This window comes from Triturus cristatus, chromosome 7 (genome assembly GCF_964204655.1).
Source record: "Triturus cristatus chromosome 7, aTriCri1.1, whole genome shotgun sequence".
Taxonomy (NCBI): Eukaryota; Metazoa; Chordata; class Amphibia; order Caudata; family Salamandridae; genus Triturus; species Triturus cristatus.
The window spans coordinates 1741443551-1741468439 of NC_140590.1; the positions used below are offsets into that span (position 1 = coordinate 1741443551).

The 24889-nt window shown below is 45.7% G+C and overlaps 1 protein-coding gene across 4 annotated transcripts in view; it reads right to left on the minus strand.

The window, feature by feature from the left end:
- Positions 1 to 24889, minus strand: part of LOC146812972 (C-type lectin domain family 2 member B-like) — a 375324-nt gene that overhangs the window by 278500 nt on the left and 71935 nt on the right. For all 4 annotated transcript variants that reach the window (XM_085614655.1, XM_085614654.1, XM_085614653.1 and 1 more), the window contains exon 3: positions 16172 to 16267. The gene's annotated coding sequence lies outside the window, so the exon portion shown is untranslated. The remainder of the gene's footprint in view (positions 1 to 16171; positions 16268 to 24889) is intronic.

Consider the following 24889-nt stretch of genomic DNA (forward strand, 5'->3'; position numbering starts at 1 on the left):
ATCAGGATGTGGCAAATAAGAAACTGATTAGTCCACTGACGGAGCCAATTCCAATCAGGATAGGAAATTTCAGTGATCGACACCAGTTCGTGGTGTGCGATTCTAGTCCGGTTTGCCTGTTAGGGAGAGATCTATTGTGCAAGCTCAACTGCACGATCTACTGTACCCCGAAGGGAGTGGAGGTACAGACGAGAGATGATGATGCAACCTTTAAGGTTGCGAATCAGCGTGTGTGTGTGGAAATGTACCCAGCATTGACGGTGGAGGAGCTTCCACTTGATCTGAGGGACTCAGTGTCTATTGACGTATGGGACCTTAGTGGTGAGGAGATTGGTTTAGTCAAGGGAGTAGACCCAGTGAAAATCCAGATTAAACCAAACGTAGAGTTTCCGAGGACACCCCAGTATAAGTTATCTCCTGAAACTATTGCAGGGATTAAACCTGTGATTGAGTCTATGATCAAGCTGGGAATACTAATGGAAATTATGGGTAGCCCATGTAATTCGCCTATCATGGGACTACAGAAACCAAGTGGGAAATTTAGGATTGTGCAAGATTTGCGAAAAATAAACAAAATAGTTGTTCCATGTTGTCCAGTGGTACCGAATCCATCTGTGATCCTATTTCAGATCCCATGTGAAGCTGAATGGTTCACAGTGATTGACTTGTGTCAAGCTTTTTTCTCGATTCATCTACATAAGGAAAGCTGATTTCTTTTTGCATTTCAGCTGGAAAATCGTGTGTTAACGTGGTGTCGTATCCCACAGGGGTATACAGAGAGCCCATCTATCTTTAATCAGAACTTGAAGAAAAATCTTGAAGGTCTTGTGTTGCCACAAAACTCTGTTTTAGTGCAATACATTGATGATCTGCTTGTTGCGTCGGAGACGGAAGACGCCTGCAGAATTGATACCGTTGCTCTGTTGAATTACCTGGGAGAGAATGGTCACAAGGTGTCTCCAAACAAGCTGCAATACTGTTTGAGCGAGGTACAGTATTTGGGGCACCGAATTGAGAAAGGCAAGAGAAAGGTGTCTCCAGATCGCATTGATGCAATTTTGAGAATGCCGGTTCCCTCGACTCAGAGAGAAGTCAGAATGTTTCTGGGAATGGTGGGCTATTGCCGCCAGTGGATCCCAAACTTTTCCTTTGAAGCGAAGCCTTTACAGCGGCTGACGCGTAAGGATGTGAGTGATCCGGTACCATGGGATGATGACTGCTTAAGGTCATTTTTGAGGCTGAGAGAAGCTTTATGCAGCGTGCCAGCTTTGGGAATGCCAGATTATAACAAGGCATTCGCCTTATTCTGTTGCGAAAAGGAAGGTTGCGCATTAGCATTGTTGACTCAGAGTCACGGAGGTGTCCGTAGACCAGTTGCCTATTTTTCAGCTACTTTAGATCCAGTAGCTTCTGCGTTGCCCGGATGTCTCAGATCCGTTGCTGCAACAGGTGTCAGTATCGAAAGATGTGAGAGCATTGTGATGGGTCATCCGCTTACTGTTCATGTGCCACATTCTGTTGGATTGTTGATGACTAGGACTAAAACACAGCACCTCACAAATAATAGGTTGACTCGTTATGAGCAAGTCATCCTCGCTGCAGACAATGTGACGCTGAAGAGGTGTTCTGTTTTAAATCCTGCTACACTGTTGCCTATTCCAAATGTAGATGATGATGAAGATTGTGAGGGCCATGATTGTCTCGATGTGACTGAACTATGCACCAAACCGAGACCTGACATTGTCGATGAACCGCTCCCAGTTTCAGATGAGATTTTCTTTGTGGACGGTTCATGTTTAAGAGACAGTGTTGGTCGACTGAGAGCAGCGTTTGCTGTGTGTACCATCACAGGGGTGGTTGAAGCCGCTTGTCTAGAAGGGATACACTCCGCACAGGTGGCTGAGCTTATTGCCTTGACCCGTGCCTGTTTGGCCGCTGATAAGATCCGTTTAACGATTTACACGGATAGTCAATATGGGTTTGGTGTAGTTCATGATTTCGGACAGCTATGGTCCCAGAGAGGGTTTATGACATCTTCTGGTTCACCCATCAGAAATGGGGATTATGTACGACAATTGTTGGAAGCATTGCAAGGCCCAGATGAAATTGCTGTTGTTAAATGTTCTGCACACACTAAAGGAAACGATTTTGTGTCATTGGGTAATAATTACGCAGATGAAGTTGCTCGATTTTGTGCAGAACAGGGATGTCATTTTACTGAGAAACATGTTGTGGAAAGCGAAGAGAAAACAGATTACGATGTGATGTTAGCTATGGCAGACTCATGGGAGGAACTGAAGCAGTTGCAAGATGGGGTCTCTGATCAGGAGCGGGACAGCTGGATACGAGCTGGATGTGAGAAGGGAGATGTGGATGTATGGGTTTCGAATGATGGACGAGCTGTGTTACCGGAATGTTTGCTGAATCCCATGGCGAGATTGATACATGGTGCGAGTGTTTCGCCAGCCATGGTACAATCCGAAGTTTCTGGCGGTAGCTGAAACTGTGTGCCAGAGGTGTGTCACATGTCAACAGATGAATGTAGGAAAGAGGACCGCTGTGACGTTGAGTCACATAGGTAGGTCAGGTGGACCTTTTAATAGAATGCAGCTGGATTTTATTGAAATGCCAAAGTGTAATGGGTTGAGGTACATATTAGTCAAAGTATGTGTCTTTTCCAGGTGGGTGGAGGCTTACCCGACACGTAGGTGTGACACACTCACTGTAGCTAAGTTACTATTGAGAGAACTAATCCAGAGGTACGGTTTCCCGACCTCTTTTGAATCGGATAGAGGAACGCATTTCCACAGTGAAATTATGAAGCTGCTTTGTGCTGCCTTGAATGTAGACCAAAGATTGCACTGCAGTTACCGACCAGAGGCTTCTGGGATTGTGGAGCAAGTTAATGGGACTTTGAAAGCCCGAATGGCGAAAGTGTGTTCTTCGACATCTTTGAAGTGGCCAGATGCATTACCTTTGGTTCTCATGAGTCTCCGTAGTGTTCCTGATAGAAGGACTGGATTGTCACCCCATGAAATTCTTATGGGAAGGGCAATGCGCTTGCCAGCAATACCTGCCACCGCTTTGATTAACATCACTGATGATATGATTCTGGACTATTGTAAAGGCCTGGCTGACGTGGTCCGTTCTGTGTCTCAGCAGGTGCAGACAGCAACGGTTCCAGCCGCAAGTGACCTGTGCCACGATTTGTGCCCAGGGGACTGAGTATTGGTGCGCAAACACGTGAGGAAGAGGTGCCTGGTTGCTCGGTGGCGTGGGCCATATCAAATCATTCTAGTTACGAACACAGCAGTGAAGTGTGGAGGATTGCTGAACTGGGTACACGCCTCCCATACCCGTAGAGTTCCAGCACCCTTGGAAGAAACAGCCCCTCTCGAGAACGAAAACCCAGTTGAGGTGGCAGAGCCATCTGAGAGGGCAAGTCAAGCTGTAGGGGTTGCTGACGCAGCTGGTTGTGCACTAAACCAAGCCGAAAGGGAACGTGAAAGTAACACTGAAACGGACTCGGAAGAAGAAGAAAGAACTGCAGTGGGCAGTACCGAGTCAAATTCTGCTGCAGAAGAAAGCCGTGCACAGTGTACCAGTAGGGAGAGTGGAGGTGGCACAGAAGCAGAAAGGGTTTGGCCCGTGAGTCAGAGACGGGTAAACTTGAGATCGGCACCGAGAACAGATCTCGCCCCAGTTTCCGAAGAATCAGAAGCAGAGCAAAGTGACGAAGATCGACCACAATGTGCTCTGAGAAGATCGAAGAGAACAAGAGTGCCGTGCCAAAAGTACGCCTCACCAGAGTGGGCATACTCAGTGACTGATGCCAGGTTTACTGAACACGGGAAGGATGAGATCGATCACACTGGTCAGCAGTTCTCCGTTTCCGAGAGTGGAAGTGTTGTTGAGGATTCCAGGATTGGAGATCGAAGGAATATTGACCATCAATATTCCGAGTCCGCCACTTTTGAGCATCATCCGTGGTCTGATTTTGGAAACGCTGGACTTCCCAACCTTTGCAGTTATACCAGCTCCCCAAGAACTGACAACTCTTAAACTTGAAATTTTGCAGGGGGTCCGAGAGCTGTTAGGACCGGCAGTTATTCTGGACTAATTGTAAATTTGCTGTATATAAAGTTTGAAAAGAAGCTAACCTAGGCCCGAGAGGAAGAAGAATACATTTAGGGATTTTCCGTTGGAGGGCGAAGAAGAGCTAGGGAAGTCTTCCTGATCTAATGAGATGAGAAATTGAACTTTGTTAGAGGTTCCCCCGGTTTAAGAGAGCAGCTGAACTGAATTGCTGGATGAGAAAGAGTCTTGTGTCAACAGAGACTGTACTGAACATTGAGAACATTTCAAAGATGGCGGAACCTGGAAATACACACCGTAGAGCCAAAATAATGGTAGGCACACTGTTAGGGGTAGTGAAAGCTGTTATATTTGCAGTAGTAGTAACTTCGTACATGGTGGCCCATAGACAGGAGGGGGAGGTTCAGGGAACACCCACACCTACCACTCTAGAACAGGGAGGGGTCACTATTAGAGATCAGAGAGCTTGGAAGCTTGAGGAGAGTCGTATGTTTCATATAGATTTGTCTAGAGCTGATTTTAAACTTAATGCTTATGCGAAGCTGTTGTATGAGTATGTTGATGCGATGGATGCGAAGGATTGTTATGTGTGCATGCAGTTGCCTGCTTCAGTAGATGAAGGTATTAGATACCATCATCTCCCATTGACATATGGGATTTCTTGTAGCCTATTGCTTAGTTTGTTTTATGAAAGGAAACAGTTTGAGTATTTCTTTTCAAATTATGATACAGTACTTCCTGAAGTTCCAGCCTATAAGCATTTGAATAAGTATGATTATTACAAGTCAGAGGATGGACTTCGGAAGTATTTCATACTGACTGTGAAGCTAGATACAGCTTATGCTCATAGACATAATTTGACATGTTGGTTGTCCGAAACGGAAAAGAAGTTCATAGGTCAGATAGAGGATAGGTATAGAAAACTGACCCAGACACGAGACACAGGAGATAGTCCAGTGGATTGGACTGATGAGGAGAGATTGCACAAATCTAAGGGAAGTTATGGACCGATTGCATTAGATGAAGTACAGAAGGGGAAATTGTCTGTTGCCCGTCCTCAAACTCCTAAGGAGAAGGTTCCAGTGGGGGAGAGTACGTGTGATCATACTTTTACCATGGAAGACTCTGCTAAGAACTTCTTGCAAGGTCCGGTACAGGTGATTCCGACTGTGTATTATGTATCTGCGAATTGGTATGGTACGTGTTATTTGGCTATCATTTTCCCAAAGATTTATCATGCTGAGGATTTGAATCTACTAGAGACGGGACGTCATTCTAAAGTGCGTAGAGCTGCAAGTGCAGGAGCAGTGATTGGTGATATATTCGGAGCGACTATACCTAGTTTGGGTGTGGTCCTGAATGATGTGAAAATGAGAAGATTGGCGACTGTGGTGGATGAATTGTCAATGAATACGGCGAGGTCATTGCTGTTGGTGAATGGAGAAATGTTGTTGATACGGAATATGGTTTTGTAGAATCGACTTGCGTTAGACGTATTATTGGCAAAAGAGGGCGGAGTCTGTAAATTGCTGAAGGTCCAGGAATGTTGCAGGTATATTCCAGACAATAGTAAGGACCTGGAGAAATACATAGACAACATTACCACAATCCATAAGGAAATAGTAGATTTGACAGAAGAGAATGTGTGGGAGAAGATTGGTCAAGGATTTGGTCGAGTGGGGACTTGGTTTGCGAACTTGGGAATGGGATTTCTTGGATCTGTGTTGAAGCCAATAATAATTGCTGTGGTTTGTGTGATCTGTCTGTGGGGACTCGTAAGAGCCTGGAAATGGTACAGAGGGAATAAGGTCGAAAGAGCCCTCAGAGCGAATGAGCAGAGAATGGCAAGATTGCAGGACCGTCAATATCAGAATCTTAAAAGGATGGAAGGGATTCGACAGAGTAGAATGGCAACAAGTACCGTTTAGATCAGCTTCTTATTCCAGGAGAAATGAGAATATGATGGTGTGATGACAGTTGTCATCAAAGGGGGGAACTGATGTAGCGCCTAAAGGTTTTGAAATTTGTAGGGGTGCATCATATTCACTGTTAGTTGGCACCCGCATATAATCAATGTATACTTAGATGTGTTGTGCGAAATGTATTAAGAAATGTATCAGCTATATCGCAACATAGAAGTGTTAGAGAAGTGAAAACATATTGTGAATGTATTCAGTAATTACATGATTATTAGTTTTCGTTCAATGCAATGTATTAGGTTAAACGTGTGACATGATTAAAATCACTCATGTAGGTCGCTTATTCATGTATATGAAAGTAAAAGCACTAATGCTTAGAATGTGATTTAATAGCGTGTTTAACCGAGTAGAGGTCTTTGTCTAAGAGTTGAATTATGGGGGAAGCCAGACATGGGAGTACTTTGGAAGGTGCCAATCGCAACTCCTAGTGCGGACGGTGTCTGGGACCCAAGGCCAAGCTGATGGACGATGGAGGATGGACAGCTCTGGATGGAAAATTACTGGAAGAAGACCTGGTCGAGGAGGTGTGCCGGAGGGCGTGTTTTATGATTTGGGGTTTTGTATTAGGGACAGCGCCCCGTGGATGGAGGGCAGAGCAGAGAAGAGAGGAGCGGAGAGGACAAGAGAAGAGCAGAGAGGAGAGGAGAGTAGAGAGAAGAGGTGGGCGAGGAGCTAGAAGGAGCACTTTAGAACGAGCTCTCTCTAAGTGAAGACTTCTTAGGAAGTTCACTTCTGACACCTTTTCACGATTTCTTGGGTCTTAAGGGAATGCTAAGCAGGGATGTCATCTAGCATAGAGTAGGGACAGAGATGTTTTTGATTAATGATTCCTAATATTGACATTGGCTTGGTAGTTATCTACCTCATGCTTTTAGAAGTTGTTCTTTTGTTTATATTTAGTCGAATGCGGATTCTTCGTAGAGTAGCATTTGTGTTAGTGCCTATTTACCTGTTGTGCCTTGTACTAAGTTGCCTATATCTGCAGATGTTTTTGTTGATAATAAAATCCCGTGAGCAATAGAGATTGAGTTTCGAGTCCTTAATTATGTCAAATTGTGGAAAATATTCTCTGATAATTGTGTTTGCTCCCTCCACGCTATTGGGCAAGTAAAAAGGTTCAATCGACCAGAGTGGGTTCTTGGAGACTAATGGAAAACAAGAAATTGGGCCCCAGCAGTTTCTTTTGGAGAACCTTGAGGGTTCTTCACATATGACGTATTTCTGAATTCAGAATTTTGTCTACCTTGCAGAAATATATAGCTTTTGTGGATCACCCATGAGTTCATACTGGTTTCTACCACAAACTGGAAGTAATTTGAAAGCCCAAAAATAGGAAAAATCGGCTGCATCTTTGAAAAATGCCAAAATTGTGGTAAAAAATAGGTTTCCTGATTCACCTCTGCATGTTCCTGAAAGCTGGTAAGATGATGACTTTAGCATAGCAGGACCTCTCGTTGATGCCATTTTGATCCAGAGCACCTTTTTCCTACCGCCCCCCCAAGAAAGAACGTAAATGTGGCGTGGATACCTTATGTGGACAACATGTTATGGATGCCTAGCACTAACCACCCCAAATAGCCAAAAAGGTATCAGCACTATTGGGGGAAGGCCAGCGGTTAAACGATTTAAATTATTCCAGCAAATTGCAGCTGGCAGTCTTATTGATAAATAGACCACTGCTTTGTCAATAGCTATCACAATACTGCACTCAAATAGAAATCTGTCATTTTTACAATTTTCTTTAATGAACAAGGTCAGCCTGACAAAGCAATCTGAAGAAACTTTCTTTTAGAGCAAAGTTAAAAAGACAACATACCGTTTCCACAAAAATATAACTTTTTGTTGAAAAGGTCAACGTTTATTTTAAAGCACTGCATGTTAAAGAGATAAGAAGGAAACGGGGTGGATATTCCGAAAGAAGGAGGCATGGATGTGGCAGGGGAAAAAGTAAGGGGTATATTAAAAAAGGGAGTAGGCTTGGTGGAAATTGGGAGGGGTAACAATGATTCTGTAAAACAATGGAAGTGCGGCCTAAAGAAAAGTAATAGGTTTAAAAAAAATTGATGAAAGCTTTAGTGGCGTAAGGGGTTTGAAAAGTAGTAGTGTGGCAATACGGGGTTTGTAAAAAAATGAACATAAAGCAGAAGGGGAGAAGAGATCAAAGAAAAGGAGAAAAGCTAGAGGGGAGTGAGGTCCCTAACAAATGAGCAAAGCAGGAGTGGAAATAAGTGATGTATAAAAAAAGAACAACAACGGGAGAAGTATGGGACTCGAAAAAAATGGAGTAAAGCAGGAGTGGGGGCAAGGGGGCGGGGGAATACTCTTGCCCACAAAAAACTAGAGTAAAGTTCAGAAGGCAGTAAGGGGGTTGTTAAAAAAAACTGGAGTATAGTGGGAGAGAGTGTATTAGAAGGGGCGTGGAAGGCGAGGAAGAAACAGGGAAAATGGGAGTGGGAACGTCTGCTGTTCTTAAAAGCCACAAAACGAAAATGAAACACAAAGATGACTTGTAGCAGCTTGGATTCGTCAGCCTGGTGAAACCTCTTCTTAAAAGTGCATTTGTCAAAATTCCTCAGAAACATTTTCGTCAAGTTTGATTTTCATCAAAACCACACCAACCAGTCAAAATATCGACCTACAAGATTTATCACGATGATAAAATTGATTAGAACATATCATCACGAATGAGTTAATAATAGTAAACCTATATTTGCCTCATGCTCATGATACACATCTGCATGTCGATAATTTGAGTGGAATATTGTTATTACAACCAATTGGAATCGGAGAGGATTTTTTAGAATTCCCTCATGAGTCCAAAACCAGTTCCAAATAATTTCAAGCCTTATATGTCTCAAATTATAAAGAAGATGTAACCATATTAACAAGCATTAGCATAGCCAATAGGTTTCGTCTGTGGGACCTTATAAGGGGCCGATTTCGATGTCGGACGGACTCAGGTCCGACCGACATCGGTCAGGAGCTGTAACCGACCGACCTGCTGTCGTCGGTTACAGCCCTGCATGCATTCTGAGTGGAATGCATGCTTGCATTGTGAAAAGCAGGGGTGCAGTTAATCCCTGCACCCTGTGGCCGGAGGTGCCCCCAGGCTGCCATTTGGCAGAATCGCACCCATGGGGGCCCTACTGGGGGCCCCCAAAGACAGTTTCCGACTACCTTTTCGTGCATGGAAAAACAGGCACGAAAAAGGCAGTGAAAAACTGCCATCGTACTCCCTTGGTCGTAAAGAGGCGGCCGGGGGAGTACTGATGGCTTTCCGGATGGCGGACAGGCTCTCCGAGCCTGTTGTCCGCAATCCGGAAATCCGAGTCGTATTCCTTTCCAACCGAGCCCATCAGGAATCCGGCCGACATGTTCTGATTTGGTCGGAAGGGCTCCGACCATCGTTCGGAGCCCTTCCGACCGAAATCGGAATCGGCCCCCAAGTGTTTAGTTATCCAGCACAATATCCTTGGTGCAACAACATCAACTTTTGCATGGCTAAACACTTATAAGGCCCTAAAGGCGAGACCTATTGGCTATGCCAATGCTTGTTCTTGAGGTTGTGGCCTTCCAATTAGAGTGCGAGCTCCCGCTAGACCATTTCGCTCCTATGGGAGCAGGCGGACGAAAGGAAGATAAGAAAAAAACAAGGTATCTCAGCCAATCGGCTACAGGACCAACTTTCAAAAGAGATATAAATTGTGAAGCCTAATTTCTCAAAAACTACTGAACAGATACACACCAACTCACAAAAAGCACACTTTCTGGGTAAAGGTGTAGATTTCATTTAAATTTGGTGAAATTCTGTTCACCTGTTTTATTTTGTACCGTTCTCAGATTTTCCCAATGGAAATTGGATGGGGTGGAAGTGTTTTCGGAACCCCTTTTTCTTGACCACCCGCCTTAGGAATCACCATGAAAATTTCCAGGAAGGAGCAGAGGTGAATGAAAATTTGGGGGGGGTGGAGTTTTGTGAAGATTTGTCAAAAGGCATTGTTAGACCTGGCGATTCCTGGTTGGCTAAGGCTTGCGCCAAAGTCAGGCAGAAACCACCACTCTAGCCAGGGCAAGGAAGTTACACGCCAAAGATAACCCCTGCTCACCCCCTTGGTAGCTTGGCACGAGCAGTCAGGCTTATCCCTGAGGCGATGTGTAAAGCGTTTGCGCGCGCACCCAGCAACAACACCCAAGGCCCACCACAAAGGAAACTCCACACAAGGTATTCTATAAAAATAACCTTTGTATTATACACAACACATTAGATAAAAACACACACTTTACAATGTGCCAACAGGCACGGGCAGAATTTACAAGGGATTATGTACAAGACAGGGCCACCTGGACCACTGTCAGGAATTGGCACTTTTAGATATTTAGCACATAAATATATAAAATCACTGTAGCACAAAAATAAACTGTATAGCACACAACCAGTACTTACTGGTATCGGGGAAGTACCACCTGCGTAACCCTAACTACTTTAGGAGACTGTCACGCAGGGAACTAGAACCTCACTAGCACCACCTGTACTAGGAGAAAGCAACAACCACCTACGTATCACAATACCTGTAGGGGTAATAGAACGTTACACATGATGCATCACATTCAGAGGTGTATGGAAGGAAAAACACATGATGCCTAAAAACATTCAGAGGTGTAAAAGCAATGGCACATGATGCATCAACACACATTCAGAGGTGCAGGTAGGAACACACATGATGCATAAAACATTCAGAGGTGTAAAAGCAATGGCACATGATGCATCAACACACATTCAGAGGTGCAAGTAGGAACACAATTGCGCAAAACTCCTATGCCACCACCTGTGGCAGTCCCTGGGCCAACTGGCCTGGAAGGGGCTAGGACGCCCTGCGTTCAGCAAAGTCAGGCTGCGCCAGCTGCGCAGACTAGAACAAGAATGGTCCCCCACCTAAACGTGGCAGCTGCCCACTAAGTGCTGGGCAGCTGGACAACGAACTTCAGGCACTCTGCGTGCCTCTGGAGCCCTCTCTGGGCTCTGACCATTAAAAATGGGCCCTCTAGAGCCTTCGGGGCTCAGCACATCGTTGGAACCTCACTGGGCTCGAGAAGCAACAATGTGCCAGCTTTTGGAGCCTCACTGGGCTCGAGAAACAATGTGCCAGCTTTTGGAGCCTCCCTGGGCTCTCTCGCAGTACCCCCGGTCGTTGGAGCGTCAGCGCTCTAAATAGGCATGCCCCCTCTCGTTGGAGCCTCACGGGGCTCGTGAGCACAGCCCCCCTGCACCCCCCAGCAGATGCGCGGAGTCCCCCAGCCCTCTAGGCACTCACCGGCTGCTCGGGGGACTCCCGCGTCGTCTCCGCTCTCCGGGGAAGGCTCCGAGGCTTCTTTGCAACGCGGAGGGGCAGGCACCGACAATGTGCCTCGCGCCCCCTCCGCACCAGCTCCGGCCGCACTTCTCCTCTCTCGGGTCCAGCGCGGGGTAGGCTCCTGCCTGGATCTTCACTGCACAGGAGCGCGGGGTAGGCTCCCGTCCGCTTCCTGCTTCCGTCTCGGGGCCCGCCCCCAGGCCTGCCTGACTTCCGGCTGAAGCCCGGCCGCGGCGGTGAATTCCTTGGCAAATGAGAGGGGTAGGCTCCCTCGCCAGCGAGCACAACGGCGGGGTGGGCACCCGCCGAACTTGGCAGACACCGTCAGGATCGCGGGGTGGGCACCCGCTATCAGATCCCAAGCGCTCACAGCGCCATAGAGCAAAACAGCGCTCCCAGTGCTATAAACAAAGGAAGGTCCAGCAAAACAGCGCGCCCAGCGCTAGGAAGTCCAAAAAGCGCTCCCAGGCGCTACAAGCAGGGTTCAGCAACAACAAGGTCCTCCAGAGAGCAGGGGGCAAAGGCTGGGCCCAGAGCCAGCTCACAGGGCCCTCCAGCAGGGAGGCAGTCCCCAGTGGCGGTCTCTCCTGGCGCCCAGCAGCAGCAGGCCCCCCCTCAAGTGGATCCTGCAAGAGAACAACTTCTGTGGGGACACAGCCCCATTTTTATACAGTCAAATCCCTTGTCTAAGGTGCAGGGAAGGGGCGAACCAGTTCCAGCAGGTTCCTGAGCACTTTGTTTTGCTCAGCCCCTCTCCCTATTCACTGGCAGGGCTAGGGTCATTAGACGCACCACAGGGGCCGGCGCCAGCATTGTGTGGGGGAATCCCTGTCCTATTCAGGACCCAGGTGCACTCCTCCCCAGCCATCAACCTGCTAACTCCCCATTCACCACTGGGTGACTCCTCCTGACTCTGGGGAATTCCCTAGTCCGTCACCTGACCTCACCAGCCAATCGCCAGACAAGCCACACATTTCAGACTGCACACTGAAGTGCCCACTTCTAGAAGTGGCACTTCCACACCAGGTACATGCACGCCGCACACATCAACGCGCAGCATTCACTCCCACGAGTCCGCACATACCAAACACGGGCCTGCACACCCCACGCATCAGGAACTACCGGGACACATACATTCCCCCATGCATTCCTATGGGAGGGCAGGCCAACCTCACAACACGCACGCACTTTACCCTGGGACACAGCGGTAAAGTGCGCAGAAGTCACTAAAATCACTAACCCAAGTCACCATATTACGCAAAAAGTTTCGGGGTGAACCGGCCAGAAGGGCCAAGTCCAACAGGCATCAAAGTGATTAACAAAACAAATAATACTTTTACTCTGGAAAGTCTGAAATAACTAAAAATACAAAGTAGCAACAGCTACTGTGTAATTAATCAGTGTGTGTATGTGTGTGTATAAAAACTGAATTATATATTTCTGGCTCAAATGTGGCAAACCACTGTAAGTTGCCAGTTATGGTTACCAACACACTGAACGCAGGCCATAACTTGCGCCATCTGCCATGATTTTTTATTTTTTTTATTTTTTTTGGTTTATGGACTGTTTGTAAATTGTTGTTTTCAGCACAGTGGTCACCACATGTTATGGTGCGTTAAACCTTAGCTGCATTAACTAGTTCATGGAGTCAAACATTACAGGCAAATTAAAACAAATGCCTCCACTGTGTAAAATTATATATGTCGAGGTAATTAGATGGGGAGTCAAGAATAGCGAATCTGCACTAACATATATGCTTAAGCTACCGCCTTGAGAAAATGGCACCAGAGATGCTGTGGGGTCAATATAGACCTAAAAATGTTTAGGAGCCATTTGTCCAAATGTTAAGGCCACAGATGCGAATATTGAATGTTCATTGGCCTGGCTCTACCGAGGTGCCTCATCTATGTTAAGCAAAGACCTAGGGCATGCTGTGTTCAGCTGTGTGTCTCGGGGCTTCACAGCCTGGTGTTTCACCTACAGAGGGACAGGCAGGGGAGGAGAATGAACAATGGAAGAAAGGTGCTTAAAAGGAGCTCACATTAGAACGTCTTTTCAACATTCCGCAGGAAGTGCCTAGTGACACGAACACAAGGTTGTTCAAGTACTGAAAGGTAAACTAGCACTTACGTCATCACCCCCTGCTGACAGACAATGGTTCTAGCATGTGGGGCTGTTCATTGTTACCTTGACTACTTTAATGACAAACACGGTGTCCATGGGGAATGAATGCAGGGTTGTGTAATTGAAACACAACACAGTTTGCCCTGCGAACGCCAGTGCACATCACCTCTTCTAATGAGCAGTGCTTTAAATGGGCCGGTACTCACAGGTACTGAGTACCGGCACTTCTCTGCTGCCAAGGAGAGTACCGGTACTCATAAACGGTAGGCGCCTTGGCTGTTAGTGCTGGCGACCTCTCTGACAGCCAAGGTACTTCTGTAGCAGTGACTGGTGAGCTGAACCCCTGCTGAACTATTCAGCGTGGGCTCATTTGCATAACGTTCGGTGTTCACCATCCTGTTGTGTTGCAAACACAGGATTGAGGCAGCCAGGTGACGGCACAATTAAGAAATCCAAAGAAGATAAGGAGGTTAAAGGGGCTTTAATCTTTCCTGATTCTTTTGCTTAAGTGTCTGCTTATGTTTGTCTGTTTGCCTGTGGGCGGTTTTGTGTGAGGAAAAAAGCGAGAGAAAGAGGGCGATTCGAGACACTCTTGGGAGGTATATTAAAGGAATTGTGTGGAATGCTTTGTGTGTGCACGTCTGCTTGTTTCTATGTGTGTGCGTGCATGTGTGTGCGTGCGTGCACACTTTAGAATATATAGTATTGTGCCAAGCAACACCAAATAACAGTATGGAAACTTCAAATATTATAAAAGAAGGAAATGGTCAAACCACCGCGTTTGGCTTTTGTTAGGAGTTAGCCTATTTTGTTTATAGAAACGCATTTCTCGTGTGTTTTGGTAGTGCTGCAACTAGTACTGAAGGAAATAAATGTAAATGTAAAAATGTAAATTTGATACTTGTATAGCGCACTACTCACCCGCAAGGGTCTCAATGCGCATGTACGAATACCGCTGTGGAACCCATCCTGGATTTCCCTGTGAGGCGTCCACTCCTGGGCACCCCAAGGTGGAGGCCAGGCATCCTTAGCGTTGTGGGGGCCGTTGTGGAGATTAAGCAAGCTATTGCCCAGAGTTGCAGAGTGGGACTCCATGATTGGAATGGCACCGAGGCGAGAATTATCAGGTCCGTGGAATTTTTGAGCCCAAGACCCGCCGAGGCGGGGAATTGAACCCTGGTCCCGGGCTAGACCACTGCATCAGGGTCTGCCGCTCTAATCATTGAGCCACACTTCTCCACAAGTCAATAAGTAACAGTATGTCTTGCTCTTAGTCCCGCCCCTAGCCCTGTCCACTCACCCCATTTAAATGAGTACCTGCAGTATTGTTTTCCCATTTAAAGCACTGCTAATGACCATTCTCACCTGGACATGGTATTTGCTTCAAATAAACTCATTGATGAGGAGAGGCAGAATAGGGTTATTTCTAATCTTCAGACTCTGAATTCAATCTCCCTGGAGCACGTGCTCTCCCTCCTTCTGGGTGGAAACTGTCCAGACTCACTTTAAATCTTAGATTCACAGGCGGTGCCCAGTTCACAAGATGCATCCATGGCATCTGTCCCTGCCAGCAAAGCAATACGTGAAAACAGCCCCTTCATTTTGGAAACATATCTGCCAACTGTCTGCTTGGCTGTAGTGCCCGCTCCCTCATTCATCTCCCCTATTCTCGGCTTGACTGGACTTACCGCTCTTGTACCAGTCCTAAGCCCCTCCCCTTTCTCTTGCAGACCAGCATGTTCTTCATCCACCCAGACCTGCTGGTCTTCAGGCCGCTGCACTTGGTGCACGGTCACTGATCACCGCAGTTCCATATAGCCCCTCCTTCTCCTCTGTGGTGTCCTACTGGACACATATGCAGCCCCTCCCCAGACTCTGCCTTATCACCCACCCCACCACAGGCGTCACCAGTCAGGTGACCCTCCCAATAAAAGGGGTTGGGTGGCAGTGCCCTGGGCCAGTTGTGTGATAGTACCAGAGGTGTCCATGTCATCATTTGCATCACTATGTGGGTCTACTGCCTCCCACTTGACATCCTTCAATCTTTGAGCCCTCGCACCCACCATCAATGTACCTGCGCAGAGAGGGACATGCACATCCCTCTGCCCTGGGCCCCTCCCTCACCACATCCCTTCATGTGTCTCTAAAGAAACCACAAGCACTTCTAGATGGGAATTGTCCTGACGAGTAGCAGGAGCTACAGCATTGAGAAACCCCACCGACTCTGTGGACCAATCCGAAAATACAATTATATTCGCACTTTCTTGCTTACTTGGCCAGTAGAAGGACCTATGCCATTGACAGCTGAGACTAACAGTATGGACCATACAAAAACAAGTTATTGTTTAGCAGTTTATCTGCTTAGGTGTGTTTTGTTTTTATTTGGTTGTAGATATGACATCACCTGTAACTTTTCGTAAAGTCATTTCGAAGTAACAATTCTTTATTTGTGTATATGCACTCTAGGGTGGGTTTCATTCCCCTCCACCCTAACATCTTTTCTTAATTACCTAGCTGCCTAAGGGACCAGCTTAGCATTTGTTTAAGAAGCCAGATTGGGTGGTGCAAGTGCCTTAAATGCACTAATTTTCATCGAAGAATGAGTGTGAAGGATTGGCTTACCTGGTCAGTGCAGTGAAGAAGTTATTCTTTGCTGTTTATGATGTGCCCTGCACTTCCTTCTGCTCAGAACTGTCTTCTGGACAATATAAAAGAAACCTGGGAAGAAAAAAGTAAAGTTTCCAGCAAAGAACCAACAACATAGAAATATAATTCGAGCAAAGCACAGTAGAGTCCCAGCCACCTTGAATAGGAGCCTCAGGAATAGCCTTATATTAAGGTTCTTCCATAAATATGAGCTTTGTCCTGTCCCGGTTTTATCCACGGAATATTCCACATGCGGTGCTCCTTTTGCTCAGAACCAAAACCCACGGGTCAGATTTCCTATTCCACAGAGGAACAGGAACCAACAGTGAGGCATTTTAAAGACTGACAGTGAGACGTCACTGATGGGCATTATCTAGAATGCTTTAGGAAGATGTAATGGGGTTTAATGTTTACACACTGTCCCTCCGGCCACCGACTTGTGACCACAAACCTGCTCTTAGTTGATAAGTATTTTTCACACCTGTGATCAATATCTTGGCATAATCACCACCCAGTACCACCAGGGTTTGCGGGCCTTTAGCTAGTATCAGTGATGTGTTTATTATGAAGTTCTACTGATGGACATTTGGGACACATATGTTGTCTGACCCAACTTTAACGCCATCTAACTTGCCCTGGGCACAAGTCCAAAAAAAAGAAGTAGGGGGACTAACCAAGTTTGGCAGTATGCAAGTGACATCATGGAGCTTGATATCACAGCACGTTGCATCACAACATACAAGAGGTATCACATACAAGAGGTATCACAGGAAGTGGCAGGAAGAGGTATCACATACAAGAGGTATCACAGGAAGTGGCATCCCATCCCATGACCTCACAAGAAGTGGACTATCATGAGTGCATTGCAAGATTTAACAAATGAGATTTTGAGTCAAAGATGTGCCAAAAAAGTGACGCAACCACAACGCAAAGAAAAAATTTGAAACAAGGAGAAATCTGGCAATACATCTGTTCTGCTTAATTGGTTGCAAAGTCTGCATTTTAAAATATCTTATGGGGTGAAAGCACCTGCTGTGAGATCTTTGTGTGCTCAGTAAATCTTAGGGAAAAATAATAATAATGTTGAGATAACTCTGGAGATCACACCATTTGCTGAAAAGATCTTTTGTCTAGTGGCAGTTTTGAATCAAAGTAGCATAGAGGGTTAAAATGTCTCCTGCAAAGCACATCCTGTAACAAGCAGATGGTAGATTTTTATTCTAAGAAGACAGGGAAGTCGTTTACACTTAATACAGAGATCATTTTGTTACATGCAGTTCATAAATCTTAATATAGCACATTGAGCCATGAAAGACACATGATTACTACATCTTCTAACCCTCACTCTCTTATGTAACACATCATGTACATTGATTTATACAATGTGATTTATTGTCAATGTATAATGTGTATATGTGATGTAAAGTGCTCTTAAACCCTTCATTGGGATGAGTAGCGCTATCATTTAAGATTAAATTGTTATTTTGTAAATACTAGGACAGACTAACATAACTCACATTCTTATAGTGGATCAGAGACACAATATCACGGTAAACAATGTAATTGACAGAATGATTGTGTCAAAAATATTGTTTACCACAATACAGTGCTCCTATACTTATATTGGTAAGAGCAAAGAAATTGCTGACACTAATATTGTCCATAAATAGACAAAAATATAAATATTTTAATACAAGCAGAATTAAAAGCAGTAAATGTTAAATATATAAATGTCATATAATTACCTATTGGCAGTCGCCAGTAGGTAGTTATAGTTAGGACCTATTTTCCATAGTAAATCCGCAACATTCTATTTGGAATAATGTTGACGCAGATTGACGAATCTTCGCGAACCTTTACAAACTTTTGGCCAGCTCCGGTCCGCTCCTATCTTGAAACTTTCGCGGTGATTCATCAAGCGGGGGCCGAGAAAAAAGGGGGGTCCCAAAACGCGTTTTCCCCATGCATTTTCCCATAGGACCTGTTGATGCAGCTACAACCCGAACTGCTGAACGGAATTACACCAAATTTGGCAAAGAGGTAGTCCTCAGTTCAGACTTGTGCCTTTTGCTTAAATGGTGTAAATCCGTTCAGTAGTTCCTGAGAAAATTAGAGTTATAAAGATAGATATATCTGGGCGGAGCCTAACCACATCGTGAGATCTGATTGGCTGTCAGTACTTCATCCAAGAAGTGTTGGCAGCCATCTTGGTACCAATATACATGATAGCACCTCCTTAAAAAGCATTGCAGTTAATAGAAGGTTTTAAGACTTTAGTTACATTATAAATCATTGGTTGATGGTACCATACTCATTTTAGGAATTGTGGTGTGTTCTAAGGTGATTTTACCATGTGAAAAAGCCTTCTGCTGTGATATCATGAATCGTGTTTGAGAGAAAACTATTTTCTCATGCTTTTCCCACAGAGGTTTGGAAGGTGATCTATAAGCTAAACTGAGAGCATATTTTCTGTAAATTCACATTATCTTTCTCAGTCATGTGAGAATGAAGTCTGACATTCTCAGTAAAACATGTACATCCAACAAGGGCAGAGACTGTCAGTTGATTCCTTTGTGTTCTACTGCAGCTTCCCAGAGTGTTCTAAAGAACAACTAGAGCGCTAACAGTCCTACTTATGACAAACGTATTGCACACCTGAAGCCATCTTGATTGGAATAAAGTGGTAACTCTTAAAACATCTAATTTAAAAAGGAACAAAATGAGAGGGTTCATTTTGCCATAGAAAGTATGATTAGTGCTGCAGAAAGAAAAATTAGGGCACATTTTGACTTCTCAAATCTTCTTCTATTTCATAAAAACAGTCTGACATGCAGACTGAAACATGCACTTTGAATACCAGCAGCAGACTTCCCTGGTGAGCAGTAGCTTTACTACAGTGATCTAATGAGCAACTAGAGTGCTAACATTCAGAATTTATGGCAAATGTGTGACACATCTGAATGCCTTCTTGATGGAACCAAAGTAAAAAACTAAAAGTATTTCCTACAGAGGAGACTGCAGTAAATGAGCAAATTAGGAAACTTCATAACAAATAAATCTCCCAAGATGGCCACCAGAGACCAAAGAGCCCAAATGTAGCCCAAATATCACCCAGATATAGCCCAAGTATAGCCCAATGACAGAATGTCCCAGAGTGTTCTAACGAACAACTAGAGCGCTAACAGTCTTACTTATGACAAAAGTATGGCACACCTGAAGCCATCTTGATTAGAATAAACTGGTAACACTTAAAACATTTAATTTAAAAAGGAACACAATGAGGGGGTTCATTTTGCCATGGAAATTATGATTAGTGCTGAAGAATTAGGGCACATTTTGAGTGACTTCTCAAATCCTCTTCTATTTCATTAAAGAAATTCTGATATGCAGACTGAAACATGCACTTTTAATACCAGCAGCAGACTTCTGTGGTGAGCAGTAGTTTTACTACAGTGATCTAATGAGCAACTAGAGTGCTAACATTGAGAATTTATGGCAAATGTGTGACATATCTGAATACCTTCTTGATGGAATCAAAGTAAAAAACTGAAAGCATTTCCTACTGAGGAGACTGCAGTAAATGAGGAAATTAGGAAACTTCATAACAAATAAATCTCCCAAGATGGTCACCAGAGACAAAAGAGTCCAAATGCAGCACAAATATCACCCAGATGTAGCCCAATGACAGAAGTGTGCAAAACACTTATTTTTTGGTGTATTTGCAGTTTTATATAGTGCAGACTTGTCAGGTATTGGAGTGCTTTACATGAGCATTGGTTACATCACACAAGATCAAATTCATTTTGGTTGTAGACATGGGAAGATTAAGTGATTTGACCAGAATAACAGAATGTGGAGCTGAAGCAGAAACTCCAACCTGGTTCCCCAGTTGCAAAGTCTGCAGCTCTGGAAGTAACACCACATCCTCTCCCCTAAGTGCAACATTTAATCAAGTGGTCAACTGGATAAAAAAACAAAGATTACAAATAATTTAAAAGTTCTTTGTCGCTATTTGAAAACTCAGAAAATATGTCCTCATTTTAGTTTTTTAGAGCACTAACCATAATTTTGATGCAAATAAGACCCTCTCATATATGTAATTTCTAAAGGAAATTCTCTAGGTATTACAGTTTTGATTACATCAAGATGACGTCAGGCGTTCCCCACTTTTGTAATAAATATAGAATGTTAGCAATCTAGTTGTTCATTGGGATACTGTTGAGAGGCAGAGGCCACGGGCACGTACTCTGAAAATTGAAGGCAGGTAGGAGAGTGCAGAGGAAACAATTTGACCACACTGGGCAGGCAGGAAGGGCAGTGGCAGCACAACAGACTATGGAGGGCAGTGGAAAGGGGGGCAGGGGCAACAAACCAACAATACAGGACTGGCAAGAGAGGCTGTGGCAATATAATAGACCACTGTGGGCAGAAGGAAGAGGCAGTAGTAGTACAACCATACATGCCAACAGACCCGTTTCAGCCAGGAAACGTCCAATGTTTTTAAGCTCAAATGGGCTTTATTTGATCTGTCTCCTGCCTACAATCTCCTCTTTTTCAATGTAACTCAAAGGGGAAAATCAATACCCCAGTTTTTTTTCAAAATCTCCCTCTTACCAAGTTCAAAATATTCGCAAGTATGGTACATTGGATCATGGTAGGCAGGAGGAATTGGGGTAGGGACATGGACTTGGATAAAAGAGGACAGTAGGGACATGGAGAGGTGCACCAAACTGACCCTACAGGGCAGGCATCAGGGTTTGCAGCAGCAAAATACACCACACAGGGCATGCGGGACGGGAGTGCAGCACAACAATCCATAGAAAGCAATAGGGAGGGGACAGGACCATGCACATGGACAACAGAGAACAGAGGGGAAAGAGGCAATGGTAGCTAGCTGACCATAATGGACAGACAGGAGAGAAAGCTGCAGCATAACAGACCATAAAGGGCAGGAGGGACGGATCAGGGGCATTACAATGGAACAGACAAGCCAGGAGGGAGGGAATAGGGGTCTGCACATGGAAACAGAGGGCTGGGGCCAAGGGGGCAGGGCAGGATTCAGCAAGATCCATGGAGGTCAGGAAGGATGGTCACTAGAAACAAGACACACCATGGATAGCAACAGTGAGACTATGATGGCATACACACAGACCATGGAGGGAAGGTGGGAGGGGGTCAGGGGCAGCTAGCTGACCACACAGGGAAGGTGGGAGGGGCCATGGCAGCACAGAATACCATGCATGGCAAGCCGGAGGGTTAGTGGCAGCACAATGGCTATGATGGGCAAGAAGGAGGGTGCAGGGGCATGCACAAAGGACCATGGAGGATAGACGGGAGGGTCAGGACCTGGGCACAGACAAGAGAGTTCAGGGGAAGGGGCCTCACAACAGACGGTGCGGGGAAGGCAGGAGGAGCAGTTGCAGCACAACAGACCAGGGAGGGCAGAAGGGTGTGGCAGTAAAATGGACCATGGAGGACAGGAGAAAGGGGATAGGGGCATGGCATGTGGACAGGCAGGGTGGAGGTGGCAGGGACACGTTACAGTCATCTGACAATGCTAGGCAGGTGGGAGGGGAGTGGCAGCTCAACAGAACACTCAGAGTAGATAGGAGTGGCAGGTCCATGGAACATGGTGGGCAAAAAGGATGGAGCAGGGGCATGCACAAAGACATCGGAGGGCAGGGGGAAGGAGAATAGGGGCAGCAAGCTAAGCACAGAGGCTAAGCAGGAGGTCAATGATGGGCCATAGAATTGGGCAATGGAGGGCAGGAGTGGACTGGTACATCATGCTAAATGGAGGGCAGTGGCAGCACATCAGACCATGCATGGCAGGAGGTAGGAGGCTAGTCCATGGATTCAGACAACAGAGGATAGGGAGTAGGTGGATGGGGCAGCAAGCTAACTGTTCAGAGAAGGTGGGTATTAGGAACTTTATTGTTTTTAAAATGTGTGTCTGTGCGAACTACTTAAAATATGAACAAGTATGCAGCATAATCTCACTTTTATTCAGGAAGAAGAAGACGTTTGTGACTGTGACTCCGGGCTCACTTGGCAGAAACACCCCCTGACCCTCCACCCCCCATCGTAAAATGTAATGTCCGTGAAAAGGGTAGGTGGATGCAGTGTTATATAGAACATAGTCCTGAGATCACGATTGAAAATGAAAACTAGATATAGTATATGGTATAAACTATGCACCAAAAAGTGTGATATAAGATGAACCGGGGCGTGAAATATAATATGCAATATATTGTGCGCAATGACAGATTCATTGGAGAGCGCGAGATAGCACAGGCACTAGCGCGTGCTATGCGATATGCGCCTTAGAGTGTAATATGCACAGGGCAGTGTTGTGTAACCTAACTAGTCTCTAAAGTTGTAATATAAAATATGTGCTGGGGAGTGTAACGTTGCATATGCACTGCGACAAAGATATGGATCCCAGATTGTAATATGTATGGCATAGCGCTGTGCGTTATAACAGGCATCGAGGAAGGCACGTTAGATGGGGCAATATAACCCGTGCGAAGGCAAGTGTGGCATGACATATTCACGGGGTGGTGTTACAGTGCACATGGGCTAGAGAGTGTCATAGCATACGCACTAGCTGCTGAAATACAACACAGAGGTGTGTGGCACTCGGCGGGCACTGGTGGGTGTAACACAGCATTGGGCTCAGCCAGGAGCACGCTGTGACTCTCAAGTGAGGTTCGTCTCCTTTCCAGAGAATAAAATAAAAAGTATCACACATCCGGCGGTGGATGTGTGTTTTATTAACCGTGCGGGGGGTTTCTTGCATAGTTTGGTCGAATTTTTGTTGAATCCCCTTTGAATGGCTTAGTGTGTGTGTGTGTATTAAATGTGCCCGTCAATAGCTACCCATGTTTGTATAAATAAACGACAAGGGTGTCTCCTTGGAGAGTACCCACCGGCGGGGGCACCGGAATTAGGCACGGTAGGGCATCAGACACGTCAGAGCTTCACTGGCGGTGTAAATACATTCCACGTGGATTCATTGTATGCATAGTCGCCTTTTAATGAATATCACACAAATCGTCATGGTGATAGGTACATACGGTTTGTCCAGCATGTCCTAGGTGTTTCTATAAATATTTTTTTTTTTAAATAATAAAAAACAAAGGCCGGCCCCGGGGGATGGGGTCCCCGGGGCCATAAGTTGCCTGAGGAGGGGGGCAACGCAGCCCCCCTCCTAAAGAATTCAAAAAAAGGCCATGACCCGGGGGTTGGGGTCCCCGAGGCCGATTAAGGCCTTGGGAGGGGGCCACGCGGCCCCCTTCTAAATTAAAAAAAATTAGGATGCATGCCCTGGGGGATGGGGTCCCCAGGGCCAATAAATTAGAAAAAGAAGGGGGGGGGCCACACAGCCCTCCTTCTTCAAAAAATGAAATAAAAAAAAGACCGGCATCGCGCCGGGGACCACGCCCCCTCCTTGCAGCACTCTGCAAACGCGCCCCCTGGCCAGTTGTAAGTTGGGGAATTAATTCCCCTTCAATACTGAGGGTCCCTGAGGGCCAACTAGCCCAACATGTATCTCCAGTATGCACTAGGGAGCTGCGTTGCAGACAGGTGTTCTGAGGCCACGCCCCTTTTTACACCTCTATGCAACGCAGCTCTGTGGCGCTTACTGGAGGTACCTAGTGGGCTAGTTTGTTCCTAGGGACCCTTAGGATTCAAGGGGACTTAATCTCTCAACTTAGAACGGCCACAGGGTGCGTTTACACAGTGGTGAAGGGAGGGGACGGGCCTGAGGTGACTTGTGCAAGCATGCCCTGTGGCGAGTTTTAAGTTGGGGAAATAATTCCCTTTCAATCCTGAGAGACCCTGGGGGCCAACTAGCCCACCAGGTGCTTCCAGTAAGCACCACTGCTCTGCGTTGCAGAGAGGTGGTGCAGGCCGTGCCCCTTTTTACACCTCTCTGCAATGGCGCTTACTGGACGTACCTAGTGGGCTATTTTGCCCCTAGGGAACCTCAGGATTCAAGGGGACTTAATCTCCCAACTTAAATCGACCACAGGGTGTGTTTAAACAGTGGGGAAGGGAGGGGACGGGGCCTGAGGTGACGTGTGCAAACACGCCCTGTGGCGTGTTTTAAGAGGTCGTTTTAATCCCCTGCCTTATTATATACTAGGGGCTTACAGAGGAGGTCATGCTAATCACAGGGGGAACCCAACGCATAGTGTTCCCTTGTGTATGTAGGTGTTTTCACTGTATTCTGAGTGTCTTTTAACATAGCACTGGATCTAGGACTGGTTAGTCAGACTCAGTTACCACCAGTATACGTCTGAAAAAGTTGAGGGTACAGGATGATTTTGCAACAAGGCTTCTTTCTGCTCTTCTGTTTGTTCTTTCTGCACGTTATCCTTCTTCCTGCACTTTTCTTCGTCTTTGAGGACTTCGGTTGCTTCTTTCTGCATTTCTTTTTTTTCTTTCTGTGTGTGTTTTGTTCTTTCTTCACATGTCCTATCTCTGTAGGCATAGTTAGAAATTAGCATTTAAAAAACCTTTGAAATTCCCTGAAAAAAACGTAGGTTTCAGGCACATTATAGTTAGGAATTAGCATTTAAAAAACCTTAGAAATTCACTAAAAAACCATAGGTTTCAGGGGCGTTATAGTTAGCTGGACTTTTCACTCGTACAAAACCATTTAAATTCCCCCATTATAGTTAGTTCAGC